This window comes from Homalodisca vitripennis, chromosome 7 (genome assembly GCF_021130785.1).
Source record: "Homalodisca vitripennis isolate AUS2020 chromosome 7, UT_GWSS_2.1, whole genome shotgun sequence".
Lineage (NCBI taxonomy): Eukaryota > Metazoa > Arthropoda > Insecta > Hemiptera > Cicadellidae > Homalodisca > Homalodisca vitripennis.
The window spans coordinates 103,639,262-103,657,411 of NC_060213.1; the positions used below are offsets into that span (position 1 = coordinate 103,639,262).

General features: G+C 30.9%; 1 protein-coding gene across 13 annotated transcripts in view; it reads right to left on the reverse strand.

Annotated features, from left to right (window-relative positions):
- The window catches only part of LOC124366111 (RING finger protein nhl-1), a 356,620-nt gene that overhangs the window by 69,367 nt on the left and 269,103 nt on the right, over positions 1-18,150 (reverse strand). The window contains exons 1-3 of one of the 13 annotated variants that reach the window (XM_046822380.1): positions 7,107-7,170; positions 5,477-5,557; positions 2,054-2,133 (exon numbers count right to left, since the gene is read on the reverse strand). The exons of 10 other annotated variants lie outside the window; for them this stretch is intronic. The gene's annotated coding sequence lies outside the window, so the exon portion shown is untranslated. Of the gene's footprint in view, positions 1-2,053; positions 2,134-5,476; positions 5,558-7,106; positions 7,237-18,150 lie in introns of those variants that run through there. 2 more of the 13 variants (XM_046822382.1, XM_046822383.1) reach the window with 2 other exon arrangements.

Consider the following 18,150-nt stretch of genomic DNA (forward strand, 5'->3'; position numbering starts at 1 on the left):
CTTACCACAGGATATATATATATATATATATATATATATATATATATATATATATATAAATCTGTTACTAAACAATTAGGAATGTAGACACGAGTTAACCACAACATAAAGTCGTTTGTATTGACATATTTAAAATATATTTATTAATGTGGTACATGTTAAAATCTATATAAGTGTACATTTTTGTTTAACAATTTATTTATGCTCCAATTTTCTTGTCCTTAACACCTACCTATACAATTTTAGGAAAAATATTTCTTTACCCTCATCCAAATCCTTTTGAGCATCATCACGACCTCAGTGTCCCTCGTATAAAAAATGAAGCTTCCTGAACAGTTTTGAGTCTATAGATCATTTTGTTGTCGATGAATCGTGAGGCCAGACAGACAGACAGATATAGAGACGTGCAGATCGAATGACAGATAGAAATACAATTTTCCCACTCCATAAAATGATAGGCTTTGATAACGGTAAGTTTAAAATTTAGTCTACACAGGATTACAAATTACTAAGAATTGTTTATTTATTTTTTATAACGACAATTTGTCTCTTACCATATATAAGCACAAATTTAACAACGTTATAAACTGTTATTTTTTAGTTACAAAAAGTTTGAAGTTTTCCTTTATTACTGATTACTTATTTTTCCAATATTTTTTTTATTGAAGTTAACATACTTGTTTGATTTGTAAAGCATATAACTTCATATATACACAGAATATTTGCAATGTATTTGAAATAACATATGACGAGCTCATTAAGGCATTCTTGTAGCGTTGTTTCCGTATTGTTACCTAAATATAATTCGTTAAGAAAATAAACCATTCATGACAGCAATACAGCAGGATAATATTCACGAATAAAGGGAATTTATCTGGCCCAGCTTAACATTCCGGATAGCTAATCAACGACATGGCTGGTTATCTTTGATTCACGTGTTGTATGGGCCAAGAATCAAATTACAATGCTTTACTAGTTACAGTACACGAAATTACTTCATGTTATTTTATACAAAGTTATCGATGTTAATAATAATATTAAATTTGTTAAAAAAGCTGTCTAATATCAGTAATATCGTGGTAATACACAGTAACATAACAATGTATTACGTATTGCTGATATATTGCACTAAATGTATTTTTAATATTGTTACCTGTTAATTAGAAATATACTGTATTTTAAATATGTGTTTTTTACATATGTAGACATCATTTTATGATAGGTGTTATCCATACAGAATGATCAAAAGAGTCTCCTGCGGGATTTCGAGTGACCTATATCAAACTATATCACTTTGATTTTATCTTCTAAATGCACCTAAATGTCCTAAATTTCTGGTGAGGGTGACACTTTAAAGGTTTTATTAGATTTTAAACTGAAGCTAAAATTAAAGTGGATTATCTTATACTGCATCTAATGATATAACAAAAGATTATCTAAAGAATTTATTTATGGACGAAATATGCGATCAGTACACATTGAATTCTGTAAAAAAGTTTTTATATGCTCGATCTTAAAGAATAAAAACCAGAAACTTATGATTTTTAATTATATTATAATAGTATATCCTAAGAATAATCTGTTAAGGGAGAAATTATTTTATTTGAAATTAGTGTCCATCTCCATATGATTAATTGACAGTCAACAAGTATAAATAAGCATAAATAACGTATTTATAAAAAAACTCAACAATTCTTACTTAATAAATAAGTTTTTTATACACGGAAAAAAATCTAGGTGGCTCCAATTTACAGTGTACCTAAATGTGCACTGAAAATGACATGTCTAACTTGCCAGCAAATTATGAACAATCCTCACTAGGTCTGGATGAAGTGGCATACGGATTCACTACAAAGTACTAAATTTTATTATATTATATAAGTATAGATTTTAGATGAAAAATATAATTAGTTTTTATTTATTGAGATAAAAGTAAAAACTACTACAGAAGTACTAAACATAGGTCAAAAAGCTAAGGAATTATTGCTTGCCAAGACTTACGACATCAACGTTATGTACAATGATAAGAGATATAACTTATACTGTTTATTACCTGAAATCTTCCTTGAGTTCAATTCGGGGTTTGTGTTTGTGAGTGTGAGAGTTTCTGTGTTTCTGCCTTCTCTTCGTATTCTGAAACGATAATGGAGCTATGAATTTGACAACAACGAAATCGTAATAGCCTAAGAGCAGAGAGCCAATTTGAAATATACAAGAACAAAACCTGGGTTTTAGAAGAAAAATAAAGTTTCCTTAATTAACGAAGCGCTAGTTCTGTTGCAGATAGAAAGGGTACACTTCCCAAAAAGGTTAAGAACATAAAATTACAATATTTTCTCCGAAAATGTTATTAGCTCAGAACATGTTCGTAGGCTGATACAAATAAACTGTAATTGCCCTATGTTAACCATAATACAGACCCTCAATGAGATACTTGCTGTCTCTTTCTCTAACTAGACCCCACCAGCATCCATGGTGGTGATAAATATTACGCAAGGGCCAGACGGTGACTTTTAAGGGCCCAAGGGTAAAAAATATGTATTAAAAAATTAGACTTTTATACTTAAATTTTAACATTTAGGTTGCATCTTTCTACTTTAGGATACTGTCCACAAATAATCCAGTACACTAAATTGTACACCTGATGAGACAATAAGATAACCCCTTAATCTAGATTATAGGCAATGACTGCTGGGTAACCCGGCCAGAGATGTTTTGTACTTTAGGTGTCGAAGCTATGCAAAAATGTTTGTTTTGCGTCTTTCACCGAATCTTTTTAGGGTCTCTTCAAATTGGACTCCAAATTACAAGAAACCAGTATGCGACAATGACAGATTTCAGAGACTACACTACTATATGTGACAGAGGTTGGCTTGAAGTGTCTGAAGCTGGGTAACATATGATTTGAGAGAAAAACTATCCTTTCACGGTTTAAAATCTTTAGCTAACCTTCCAGTTCATACTCCACCTATACTGGTGTTGCTGACGATCAATTTACTTCTCATGAACCTCTGTCGATTCACGATGAACCAGGATGGGTTACTACACAGTCTAAATTGTCTCTCAGCTCGGAGACTGTAAGGGACACTGCGGAAAAGAAAACAGTTTCGTAACAGTCTAGAAAGCTCAATTTATTACCAGACAGTGGGTGTGTATGCTAATTTCATATAAAATATGATCATCAAATCCACAGCTTTAGGGGTAATTCTAAACTGCAGAGAGAGTATTAACGGATACCAAATTCTAATGATTCGACGATTTGAGGATAACAGCTCCACGCTCCCACTAAGCTGGTGAGATATTTAACAGTCATTAGCAGAGTTTGCGATTCGTGGAAGATTTCTATTATTCATAGTTTCATCACATACTAGTCACCACTAGCAGAAATAATCTGTTACTAATATTACTGTGTAAAAATTTTATTATTTCTCTTTGCTATTAAAGATTATTTCTGTGTATCATTACACATCATTGGCTAAGTAAAGGGAACTCATTAAATTTGCCCGGTCAAAAATATTCATATCCGCGTGTTAAGATGCATATGTTTTTACTATACGTCAAGGACTTTAATCCCATAATAATTACCAAAGTTAGTTTGAAAATTTTTATTACACAGGCGTAACTTAGGACATTTCTACTAAACGCAGCCCCAAGGGATACATGTTTATAACTTTACCTGTCAGTTAGCCTATATTGGGTACAACAAAAACCACTGTTTTACTAAAGTCTGGGCATTCCAATGGATTTCCAGGAACGGCACATCGATAAATATAAGCAACAGGGTAAACAGGACTGATCGATAGATCTGGTTTACTTGGCGGGGAAGGGGGGATTTGGGATAGGTAGGGCTTCATTAATGTTAAAGGTTTTCAAAGCCAAAACATGAGAATGAGTATGACTCCTCCTGCTCGGTATACCTGGAAGGAGCTTGACTTATCTTTATTAAAGTGACATGGATTCAACCTTAACCATCCTGAATATCCTTTAAAAATGGAAGTAGCACAAAGGTCAAGAGAAAAATAGTAGTTTCCTGATATTCTTGTTCTAAGTGAAAAAAGATATTCCTAAAGTAGATTACAAGGATAAAAACATTATTTTCAGGTGTAAGTAGGCTCCTTTACAAATGCATTATTTTTTTCATATAAAAAAAAATGATGACACATATATGGCCCCAGAAATATAAAGCATTTGAATTAGAAGGCCTCCCATACCGTAACAGAAGTGATGTTTGCAAATTAAAAGAGAACGGATTACTTAAAGGAACAATAATCCTATTTGGTTATTATTAAAGCTAAATAAAAGTTAAGAAACTTTAAAAATTTTATTTAATACACCATATTCTGTAATATATATATTAACAGTTACCCACGCCAAATTTCTACCATTGGTATGTTTACGAGTACATCTGGTTTGATTTTGTTATATTTCGGACGCCAATGTTGAGTTTGTTGTGTATTCTTATTTTTCCATTGTTGACTTTTCTTTGTTTCTCAGTCAAGAATATACATATACAAACAGGAATATGAGAAGCATACTTGTCAAAAGACAACTAATGTGGGTTTCATAACAGTCTTTAAATGTTTTGTCAAATTTCTTTTTCTTTTATACCTAATACTTATTATTTGCGGAAAATGCAAAATTAAAAGTAGAATTTTACTACAAATTTAATTTCATCTGGATATTGTATTACCCTGTGCGCAACTGCCGTTGCAGAAAGTGGTGAACTATGAATTTCTGATACTATCAATCTTATTAAGTGTATTTACAATATAATTGTAAAAAATTTAAATATAGTAGTTGATTTAATATAAGATATGGGTGTGCTGTTATTTAACATTGTATATAAAACAGTTGATTACAATTAACAGGCTCTTTCAACTGATTGTTCAAAACTAAAAAATCCAAAATGGGCACTTGGATATTTTATAGAACAGTTGGCGTAGCGCGGGGATTTTCGAAATAAGAATAGGCCTGTATTCATACCATGTAGCCTGTAGACAAGAGCCATGTAACATTTTTAACACAATATTGTGTGCATTAAAACAAAACCAACACACAGAGGCACTTTCACATTTATTGTTCGTCTGCATTCTCATTTGGTTGACTACCTAAACTGCAAAAGTATTGACGTATCTAAACACATATACATTTAGGCTACGCAATAAAAACCTTGCTATTTATTGAGTATTTACTTTTTGTAAAATATTAAACACAATACTTGATGCAATGGAGTACACACGTGAAATATTGGATAGCATAAGTTATACAGAAGCTATTAAAAAAATATAATAAAAACTATACAGAGGACAAAAGTAAAACTTATATGATAATCAATAGTTTATAAAATTTAAGTGAATTTGAGCCATAGTCATATTAAACAACGCAAGATAATAGCAGTGATATTGCTTTCCATGCTTTACGACACCAATGTAATGTACAACACAATAATAATGTATAGTTTAAACAACATTGTTACCTTAAATATTTCCTTGGGTTCAAATCGGGGTTTGTGTTTGTGAGTGTAAGAGTGTCTGTGTTTTCGTCCTCTTCTGGTAATCTGAAACCATAATGGAGCTTTGAACATGACAGCCATGTCTTCCTAATGGACACTTTGATAAAACAAACCAAGTACGTTTTGAAATAACCAGCAGCTTGTGACGCTTAATTTACGTTCGGTTGTTTTTAAATTGAAGTTTGAAAGTAGGTTGACTTCTATATACCTATATAAACCCAAAGGTTCAGGGCACACACTCAGTGTGTATTAACAGGTCACAAATTCTAATGATGTGACAATCTGAGGATTATGACAAGCAACTCGCTCCCACTAAGCTGTTGAGTTATTTAACAGTCATTAACAACGTTTGGGACTAGTGTGAGCTAATTCTGTTGTTTATTGGTTCATCAAAAGTTGATCTTGAGTTATACTACTGTATAAAAACGTATATAGGAAATATTGTATAAATTGCTTTAGAATAAGTTTTAAATGCATCTAAAAATTTTACAGCAGTGGTAAATGGAAGTTGAAAATAAAACATTAGGTGAAGTGCATGTGTTATTCAGTCTCAAAACCAATTGTCATATCCAAGAATGATCGTAAAAATATCTCCCAGAAACTTAAGCTCCAAGTTGGTAAAGAGTATGTTGATGCAAACGATTTCGGGTTTGAAATATATTTTTTATTGTAATTTCAGAATATGACAGGTTTTATACTTATAACCAAATTATTTTACGCTATGAACAATTGTGTACAACCGAATTCATATTCTTTAGTTAAAAAAGAAAATGTCAGTTAGTCACAAATGAATGTAACTAACGAACATACTGTAGAAATGTTATTGTTTTATATTCAGACATTTTATTTAGCAAAAAAACTGTCTAAATTCTTAGTTTAAGTGTCTGAAATGTCATGGTCAGTGATAAATGTCTAAATTTCTTTATTCTTTTTATGTATTCAGAGAACCCTACAGGAAATCGAAGCTATCAGGAATGGAAGTACTGAAGTAGTTACTCAAAATGTTCCCTTGGTTCGTTAATGCCATAGAGTAACATTAGTAAAGATTGTGGTTCAGTAACGAGATGAGAAGCAACTTTAAATGGCCTCATTGTACAGTAGATTGCATCTTTGGAATCGAATCAAGTCTTGTCAGAATACAAAGCGTTTAATACGGTTACTCCTGTAATGATACCGACAGTAAGAACAATAGCGCTATTAACCCACAATGGATAGCTATCTCAGGTATCTCAATTGGGGTAATCCCAATCTAATGAGGTCATCTAACGTAAGGACCTCATTCAATAACCTTATATTGCATCAGGTAATACGGCTTTTTGTTTTATACTTTTTTAGGATTAAAAGTGTTTTTAAAAAGGTTTTGAAATAAAGTTGACGGTTGGAGGGTTTGTATCATTTCTAATTTATTCATTTGAGCAAATGAAAGATATATTTAAAGTGAAAGAATTCAAATCTCAAATTTCGTTTTATATATATTTTTTTTGAATAAATTCATTCTTGGGATCCAAAACAACTCGTGGCCGTAAGTCAGTATTATAAAACCAAAATACACACAGGTAATGTCCAGTAACATTCTATAAAGACTTTCCCTCACCTTCAAATGGGTTTATCCAAAAAGAAATGAAGACTCGTGTGGCACATGCTCCCTCCCTGCTGTCGGCACTCACTGACTGCAGCACTGGGCGTCGGGACGCTATTTTTGGCGCGACGCAGTCAAGGCCCGCCTGTGCGAATGAAGCGACACACAGTATCCCCTAGCACTTCCGCAGCTCAGATCTCAACCTCGGTTTGAGGTCGTGGCGAGGTCAAGTTTTGTTTGTTTTCCTCCATTCGTCCAATTGTAGTAAAAATAAGACTGTTCGACAGGAAATGCCTTTCGACGCCATTTGGGCCGTGATGGTTCCGACGTATAGCTATTAATCTAAGGGAGTTTCCGACACGAATACCACAAGGGGAAGGACAATGCAGCATATCAATACATGCTGCGAGGACAATAATACTCCATGATAGTGCTAGGTAGACCTCTGTACTGGATGAAATATGACCCAAGAACAATGTTAAACAGAGAACAATACTTCAAGTAATGTATAGGTGGAGAGTGTTTTGTGCTGTGAAAATATTTTTATTAAGCATGTTTTTGCTCATGATTATACGACTACTCTTGTTTTATAGTAGCTATTAAAAATCGCTGAGTGGCTGATACAAATAGTTTTACTATTTCAGTTATATCTTGAAATATTGATGTTTTTGCGCTTGCTGTTAGGGATGCTATGCAAAATCAAGACTTTAAATATTAGGTTTTAGTAAAAATAAGAAATAAATATTTAAAGGAACCGAATTTCTCTCAACAAGTTCTTTAGAATAGCAAGGGGCAGTCTCAAATAGATAATAATATCTATAGATTTCAACTTCGTAGGTGAATGTACATGTTATTGTTATTGCACAATAGACTCGTGTTTAGGATGATATACATAACTTGAATAACTGATTATTTTGACTGTTTGTTGTTGATTATGTATATGTTATGATTACAGCTTCTAAGATCTTTAACTTTGAGGAAACAGTTACAGTTAATAAGAGCAGTTCTAACACATATCCTTGCGAAATGCATATTACAAAGTGTGAAAAAGTTTGTTGTTGTCTTAAAATTGCTTAAAAAATAAAGGACACGGCAAATAATTAAATTAACTACGATTATTTTATGGTTAACGTTATACTAAATCTATAAAAAAATTACGTACATCCGTCAGTGGTTAAATAACCAATAAAAGTGAAATAGAAAAGTTTCAACTTCGCTAAGATTTATGAATAAACATACCTTTATTCTTTAAACACAATTGGGTAGATATGACTATTAGAATCACACATTTCATCAGCAATCTGTTGTTAAAGTCAAACATACACATAAGAAACTTTGATGATATTTTTTTACACTGTGCGTGATGAGCACATGCTACCATTTTTAATTTTAAAAAAAATCACTGCCTATATTGAACCAAATGTGCACAAGTTTCAATTTTGGAATTTTAATGTTGCATAACTTACCAAGCGTGTTATTTAAATTACCGTATTTTACCAAAGTTACCTACTATTATTGTTATTTGTATATTTTCACACATAATACCTCCTTATTTTCTTTTTGTTATTATCGCAAGTTCTTATTGTATGTGTATAAAGTTATCCTGAACATTTACTAACGGTAACCAAGAATATTATAGAAATGTAAATTGAGTTTGTCAGTAAGACATAATAGAAACATTTCAGTACAAACCTTACTATATGAAAATACCGGCAAATATTTAAAAAAACGGATGAATTCATATTTTAATTTATCATAAATATGCGTCACTAATAAAATCAAATAATTTGATGCATAATATAGTACTGATTGTAAAACAATTAATATTTGTCAACAACAAATAACGGCTGGTCTTTCTCCTGAATAAAGCAATATAAGGTTTCATGGGTAGCAAATGACAAATAACGAAATAATAGAACATTAAAATAAAACTAAAACTACTTTTCTAGATCAGAGTATTATTTCATTGTCTACGAGCTTCACGCGATCTTGTTATGATCGTGAATCAACCTTGTATTGGTTGCTGCTGACGTCAGCCGTTACGCCACCTATAGGCACGTAAAATAACAAGCATTCTGAAATCAAAGGAATTTGACCCAAATAAAAGACTTTTTGATAATTTAAACATTCTATGAATACAATTAATATCAATCTGACAAAAATGTCTCTGCCCACGTGGGAATATATCAAAAATATCCCTTAAAATAGTACCTCTAAGATATCATATTATAGATGCCATTGCCATTATAGATATCCTCCGGCCATTGCTGATAATTAGGAGACGGATCATAAATTATAAATTCACCGAACTTTCTACACTTTCTACTACTTTTGAAGAAGAACAGATCTAATTTTAACGTACTAAAATTCATTATTTTTAATTTTTACCTCATTAAACCTTATTAGTTTATAACAAAACCATTTATGTTGCTCTGTTCAAAGGGATATTTAAATGATTGAATAATGTGAATCTCATTAACATATTGGATGAATAAATTTGTATATAATGAAAATTTTACTAATTTTCTAAGACAATAAATAATAAAAACAATAAAAAATACTTTTAAACATTAATCAAAAATAAAGTAACCATAACATTCTACTTACATTTATGGTTGTAACTTCGAGAAAAATAGCTTTTCGCTATTTAAAATAACATATGATTATGATTACACGACGAACTTATATTCTCATTCTAAAAGAATACGATGCCTAATTAAAAAGGAATAAATAATTTCCACCAAACATTTTAACTGTTCACGTAATGCATCCTTAAACCCGTAATTACTTTTCAAAATTAATCCATTGTACTAAAGTACCGCAAGGAATGGACGCCATGGTTACTGTAAGCAAGAATGGCTTCTTCACGACAAGATTGTTGCATTGTACTAAACTGTCGCAACAATAGAACGCTCATAGAAGCAATTAGGAGCATAACTCATAAAATGATAGAAAACAAGAAGCACAGTACACAAATGTAACCACAAAATAACATTTACACTTCAATTATTCCAAAACATGGTCCCTTGTTATTTACACCCCCTTAAACCATGTATATTTTTACTAAAGATTACAATACAAGTGTTTTAATAAAGATCCAATTTTGATTTGATACTCCAGCCGTTAACCTCACTTAAACTATATTAACTTATAACAACATTTGAAAGTTACAATAACTCGCCTAAGAGATTAGAACAGCTACTAAGGTGGTCTTCTAACTAGTCTAATAATCCATCTTAGCTCCTAAGTTTAGTTATGGAGTTATACAGTTGGAACCTTAACTGTTCCATTATTAAGCTCTAGAGCAGAAGCAACTTTGAAACCCGAACAAATCGACTGTTTTAATGATAGTAGTTTAAGTATAAACTATGATACAATTTTATTTCAAAATACAAAACCAGTCCATCAAACGGTAACAATGCCTCAGTTTTGTTCAAGGAGTAACAATTCCATTTAAATATCTTTTGAAAAATTCATGCAGAAGACACGTTTCAGTTTAAAATAATGTTAAAGCTGAAAACATTTCAGAGAACGGGTAAAGGATGTTTGTAAAAATGTACCTTCAGTAAAGTAATAACTCCTAACCCTGGTCGGTTTTACTTAGTTTATTTGTGCATTCATCAATTCTTTGTAAGATATATATTTATTAAATACCCGGTACAGTGTAAAAATATATTTATATTATATGTTAAAAAATGTTTTTTTTAATATTTCGTATGTGTTTATATTCTCCTTTATTTCATTTAAATGCACTACTGTCTTCACAGTTAGGTTCTAGAATTATCTTTTGAGACACACCAATTTTCATTAATGTTTGTAATAACTAAATAAATATAATGCATATTGAAATAATTCAAATGTATGATTATATTTATAAATATAACTCAATAAGAATAGTATACTCATATTTTTTTAAATATAATCTCAACTATCACAAACTTAACGTAATTCAATACCTCTTCTTAGAAAATATTAAAAAACAAAGTAAAAGGCAAACAAAGTAAGTAAAACAAAGTAGCTAAGTAGGCAAATTATCACCAAATACACATATTCAATCCCTTAGAAAGTTTCTTAGAAACAGTAGGGGTTCTATATAACTGGAAATACCTCCATTTAAAAGTGCTTTTGGACTATCGGTATATTTGGTGAGAAAACAAAAATTAAAAAAAAATCTAAATGAAATAATGTGTAAGCTCGCCTAAATCACCAATTTGTGTGTATGCTTTTTATTCGCTCATTATCAGCGAAACGTATCATTACAGGAGTAGGAAAATTTAAATTACGTCTATCTAAATGTCTATCCATCCGCAAGAAATCTCGAGAACAAACTGGTATACAAACTTAAAAATTTTCATCAACAGACTTCATAGACAATATCCAGTTTGATGATGGTACGTGCAATTCCATAGGATATAGCTTAGCATTATTTGAAAGTTTTCCATTTATATTATATGTAACAATGATGGCAAGGTGAAAATTTCAAAATAAGTACGTATGTAAAGAACTAAGTATGATCATATGACATTTTAACATGTGACATAGTGGAATGTGCACCTATAGACTTGTAACTGTATGTTCAACCTCAGCGAAACTGTTTAGGACATGTTTTTATTTATTACGTACTGATTAATATGAATGATTTTATATACGCGAATAATATTTAGTGTGTCATTTTATAGTATATTGTATGTTACGTAATACAATGTAAGTTGAGTCAAACAAGCTCACAATATAATGCATCATACAAAATCGCTAAATATTTTGTACATAATAAATAGAAATATTTTTGATATTTTAATGGAAAATACCTGAAACTTTTTATATTCCTTGCACGGATATACAATGTCCCCCTTCGAACAAGGAACGGAAGTATTTGTGGAACACGGGCACGTTCAAAGCCAGGGTGTAATTCGCACGCAATACGGGCGTATAACTAGATAACTCTGATAGGGGTGAACGTTAACACTCAAGCTGTTCCATCTAATTAGCGTTGCCAGAGCGTGTGTGGTGACTTACTCAATATTCACCTCACCCTTTTTTTATTCCTGCTATAAACCGTCTCAACATTTACAATACAAAGAGGTTTTATAACGAAACATTTGTAATCTAAATATTGTCAATAATTTTGTTTATACTCGTTATATTTAGCTGTTTATTATGCTCACGTAATTGTATTTGCAAAAATAGAAGATTTTTGTTTTTATTTAGGGAATAAATGACATAAATCAAATGTATTATATTTGAGAAGGTTTATTTCATAGCTCTAATGATATTATTTATTGTTATTTACTACTTGTTAATATTATTACTATTAATAGTATCATAATAGTGCAATATATAATATGATATGTTTTGTACATTATTATTAATTTACATGTACGGATAGATGTTAAAATTGATTTTAATGAATTTATCATTAAACTAAGTTTAACATCTATCCGTACATGTAAATTAATAATAATGTATAAAAAATATCATATTTTATATTGCACTATTATGATACTGATTCATTTTATGCTTGTGTGTTGTATTGCTTTTATTAGTTTGAAATACCCCGCACGTGTTTACCTGCACAAGCATTTTAGTACTTGTAGTTACGGAAGTCAGACTTCAATAACTACATAAACAAAAAACTGTCCCATGTACTTTTTGAAAGGGGGTATTCAAAAAATCTTGTTGATAGACAAATCAGAGCACATAAAAATAATTTCCAGTGCTATTAATCCTAATGATCCTAAATTTATCACCCGATATTTTCCTGGCCTTCGTAAAATCAACAAAATTCTAAAGGTTTCTTTTCCTATTTTGGAATCTTCCCCTGAAACTAGAAATTTATTTTCTAAGCCCCCCAAAGTAATTCTTAAAAAACCTAAACATTTACAAAACATTCTCTATAGACCGAAATTAAAGTATGAGGGAAATCCAAAAAGTAATAACATCAAATGTAACCGTGTGCAATCCTTGTAACAAGCCAAGATGCGGCATTTGTAAGATGTTAATAAATTCTAAATCGTTTAAAAGTAGCACAACTGAAAAATAATATCCTATTAAAGGTAACATTGATTGCACTACAAAAAACATAATTTATCAACTAACCTGTAAATTCTGTCCCAAAGACTATTTTGGAAAAACCAACACTCCATTAAGAGTGAGAATGACCAATCATCGATTTGATGTTCATCAAAATTATGAGAGATATTGATGAACAGATATTAATTGCTCATGCGATTCAGCACAATCAAAATAAATTAGAAAATTGCTTCAGCCTAAAAGGAATTTGCCATTTAGAGCCAAACCCCAATTAAAATACCAATCTGATAAATTTAAGAAATGTTGAAATCGCACATGAATTAATTTTAAAATCAAGGCAACCAAATGGGTTGAACCTAAGATGATTCTCTTTTCCTTTTTATAACAAAAAGGTTTTTAGTTCTATGTAAACATTTACAAATATTCTACACACAGCTGATTGGAATCTTATTGTTTATGGTATTCATTTGTTAAAAACTTTTTTGGTTATGTCTTTTGTTCTTGGTTCTGTTTATATGTTTTAATTCAGTGTGGATCTGATGAAGGGTTCTGTGAACTCGAAAATTAACCATGAGCACTGAATTTTTGTTTCAGTTTTTGTGTACACTTTAAAGTACTTAGAAGAGTATAGATATATACTCAATATATATATATATATATATATATATATATATATATATATATATATATATACATTTTTGTATCAATTGGTTATAGGCGCCTTCCGTGTATTATACTATTTAAATATCGCACTATGTATGAGTTTTTTAGTATACGAAAATGTATGCTACTAATTATAGACAAAAGTTTCATATTATTTCCGTACTTTACCATCCAATTACTTTCTCAAGCTTGTGTTTTTGGGCGTTAAGCTACTTAACTTTTTACTGTAAACCCAATTAAACAATAAGTTTTATACTTTTACCTAATAATCAGAAATGGAAGAAAAACATAGATAAATCTTGCTTAATGTGTGCCTCATTACATGGTCATCTTTTAGAAGTCTGTTAAAGCCACATTTTTAAAACATATATAACGTAATAATTATGGGAAACATAGAATATTACCTGTTGGTAGTATCAATCAGTGAATGCTACCATTCCTCACATTCATTTTATGCTTGTGTGTATTATTTTTATTAGTTTAAAATATCCCACACGTGTTAACCTGCATAAGCATAATTTTATTTGTTATAAAATACTTACAGTGGGAGACTCTAGCTCCAAAGTATATTCATAATTCATATCTGAGGAGAAAAATACAAATTACAGAGAAACTATGTTGTAAAGATAACTATAAAGCTAACAGGATTAGACAGTTATAGAAAACGTTCTCTAAAGGTGAAATGAGACGACCGGAGATAATTTTATCGACTTCTTCAATTAATATACTACAGGTTGTTAAGGTCTTCATCTTTGATAATAATACTACTTCAGCTAAAATACCTATTGCACACTTTTGATTTTAATATAATGTATTATGTCAATCCAAATAATATTATTGCCCATTAACGGCATAGTATATTACCGTAGCGGGAATAGTAACGGGCTAGAAGCATGCATCTCCGATTTTCCTATAGGTTTGTTTACTCTTATTATTAAAATATCAGCGAGCGATGTTTATTAAAATAAAGTTGTATTTTATTATAACATATTAAAAATATTTAATGTTTACAAATGCGTACTTTGTAAATATAGTAAAATAATACCTATTATTTGATATGAAAAAATATTTGTAAGAAAACTGAGCATAATCTTGTTAAAGTTTAGAATTTCACAAAATAATGCTAAATATACAACTGCAAAATGTTGTAAGTATATTTATTTTAGTTGAAGTGTTTGATGAAATTCACGTATGTTTTAATGCCAACTGTTCAAGCGAGTCAAACATGCTTTAGCACAATATATTAGTGACAATTTGAAAAACGAACCCTAATGGACTTTAGATGCTCTACAGTAAAGCATGTGCTATTTACATAGCTCGGAAAGTTGAGTGTGTTTGACAGCCATCTTCTCACATTTCACTTGCAGATTTACCGCCACGCACCGCCAGCCTTCCGTAGGCTTCATTACGTGCACGAGCCCCGTTGTTGTTTCACTTGGTACGGATATAAGTATTTTTTGCGTAATGTTAAACTTAATGGTACTATATATTACTATATTTAATGTAATTTTCAATCCGTAAAAATTTGCCATAAAATCATGTTAATACCGGTTTTCTCAATTTCATAAAACATTAACTGAAAGTACCCGTCCTTCACAACGGTATACTTACGATAGCTTCGGTTGCTAGCTACGTAATTATTTTGTGAGCTCCTAAGAAGTGGTATTTAGTAAAAATGTCTACGTCGAGCCCTTATCTAGTTTTAAATAGGTCATTGAAATAATGACATTGGTTAATCTGGTAAGATTACATCCGGAATGTTATAACGAAACATTTTCCAATATGCTATATACATTTCTTTGTTAGTTACGAACATTTCCTTATATAATAATCGTTATGTGACCATTTTAAACTCTTAGTAAACTACCACTATTAGTTATGAATGGAAAATAATTCAATTTGATTACTTTTTATTAAAAGTATCACAGGTTTCCTCGGATTTCCTAACCATTAAGTTTTCAAAGCAATATCCTAGCATCCTTGAGTCTATAATGTAAGATAAACATCATTACAAGGTAAAACCAAATTTGTTCAGTGGTTTCAAGATTTTATAAACGTACAAATTGTGATTTTTTTATATTTTTAATGAATTTCATTATTACTCACGAAAGGAAACTCGAAGTCTTGGACGAGGATACCCGTGTTGTACAAATCATATTTTCACTATTTTCTAAAGGGGACCATAATATTTATATGTTACATTTTCAGTGTGCCATTTGGCTCTACAATGTATACTTAAAACGGCCCGCTTTAATCTAATCTAATTTCTACAATCAATTTTGGACAAGATTCTCTTTGCTCTGTTAAGAAAAGAAGATCTTTAGCTATATAAGCTAAACTAAAAAGTGGTGTTTTTAGTTCTACTAGTTATACTTTTAACATAGAAACAATCTATGTAAAATTAAAACCGTGTTTTTGTGTTTCAAGTGAAACTCCGATGCATTTGTTCACTAACCAACACTAATTTACTAGGATGTAAGCCATCAGCAACGCTTCAGAGGATATGATCAAAGGGGGAACAGGTGTTTGACTAAGTGCTCAAAGGCTGTACTGTCTAATTAATAGTATTAATGTGTTCAATGCTCATCGCAGAGTGTTACATATTCATATATATATATATATATATATATATATATATATATATATATATATATATATATATATATAATTACCTGAGAGTTTCTGCTATCTGAGCTCTATGAGGCGTTTTTGTAGATTTACATCCAAATGAGCCCCCAGGAGCTCCAAAACATCTTTTATTCCCTTTTATTTTGAGCTGTTGACTTGTAGTTGGTTTTGCAATACCTTTCAGGGTAATTTGAGGGTTTACACCACTGAGAACTGTTAAGAAACTTCGTCATGGTTTCCAGATTTTTGAAGCTTTCAAACGATTGCAGCTACTGAAATATTTTTATGGGATCCAGAAGATATCCTAGGCTATAAAGGGATTGTTGCCTGTAAGAGCATATCAATTTTGGATGGACAGATCACTCCAAAGAACTTATGTGAATTTTAACATATCATAGGCTTTTAAGCCCTTATTATATAAGGTAGATTAACTGATTTAATATAATTAAAGTAATTCAAGTAAAACAATAATTTTATTTTATATATTAATGAGATGCATTGGCTAGGGTAATCGACTCATTTCTTGTACTTACTTTAATTATAAGTTAAAGATGAGGATCCAGCATCACATAAGTGCGAAGCCGTGGAGGGCAGCGAAACTTTTATGGTTCCATCTGCGATCTCACAGTAGACTTGGGGTCTTTGAATATCCAGTTAACGTTTGGAAAAAATATGCGATTGCTATGTACGTGGTATAAAAAATTGTGTTTAGAATCAATATCGAATTTTTTGGGAAATTACTTGCATAAATTTTCCTTTAAATTTTTACAATTTTAAATTATGTAACGTAATAGTGTGTTACTAGAAGTCGTTTTCTTCTACAAATAGTTCAATGAAGGGAACAGTGAATCCTTTCCTTTCTTAGTATCACTATGTACAAAACAATCACATACTCAAATTGGAGTTTTATATGTTTTATGAAGTTTCTTGTTTTAGTTATTGTTCTCAGAGAAGATATTAGACAAGTAAGCCAGCATAAAAATCATAGTTCATCACTGAAACGATCTTAAACTGGAAATGTGTATCTAAAAAGAAAATTAGAAAACTCGAGTCAATACTTTAACCCTTAACATAAATCTGAAGACTGTCATTTTTTTTCACATAAAATGTAGAAAATGCGTGACTTTCAGGACAGTTTTCAACCGTTCTAGACATCTTTTTGTCAGAAGAGCTTTTTTTATGAAAGCTGCAGTTGACGTGTGTTGCAGAGCACCCTCCTTTTTTATACCACTCTACTATGTGATTCTGTCATAGCTCCTGCTCCATCCGTGCATATACCTGCTCATTGTTTCTAATTTAGTTATTAGTTTGCCTGAAGTGGATTAATTTATAAAATACAACCTCACCAGTTGTGTGAGTTGGTAAAGGGTCACAAAATATTATGCCCTCACTAACTTTACTTTCATCTTGATATAAATAAATATCTAAATATAAAAGCTGAAACATGTTTGTTACACCTGTAGTTTTGTCTAGTATTTAATGGTGATAATGTTCTTGATTTTTCAAACTAATGCTACTTTCTTTACTATAGGAGTGTTTTAACCATTTATCCATTTCTGTTCCATTACCAGTAATAACCACTTTATAATTAACAACAAATCACTCTACTTTAATTAAAAGCTCATCACACATTTAACCACCGGGCGTCATTAATGTTTTACTTGTAGGTTAAGGTTAAAATAATAGAGCTGACAGTGACAGGCTGAGAGCAACTGCGTGATCCGCGCGCAGTGTTACC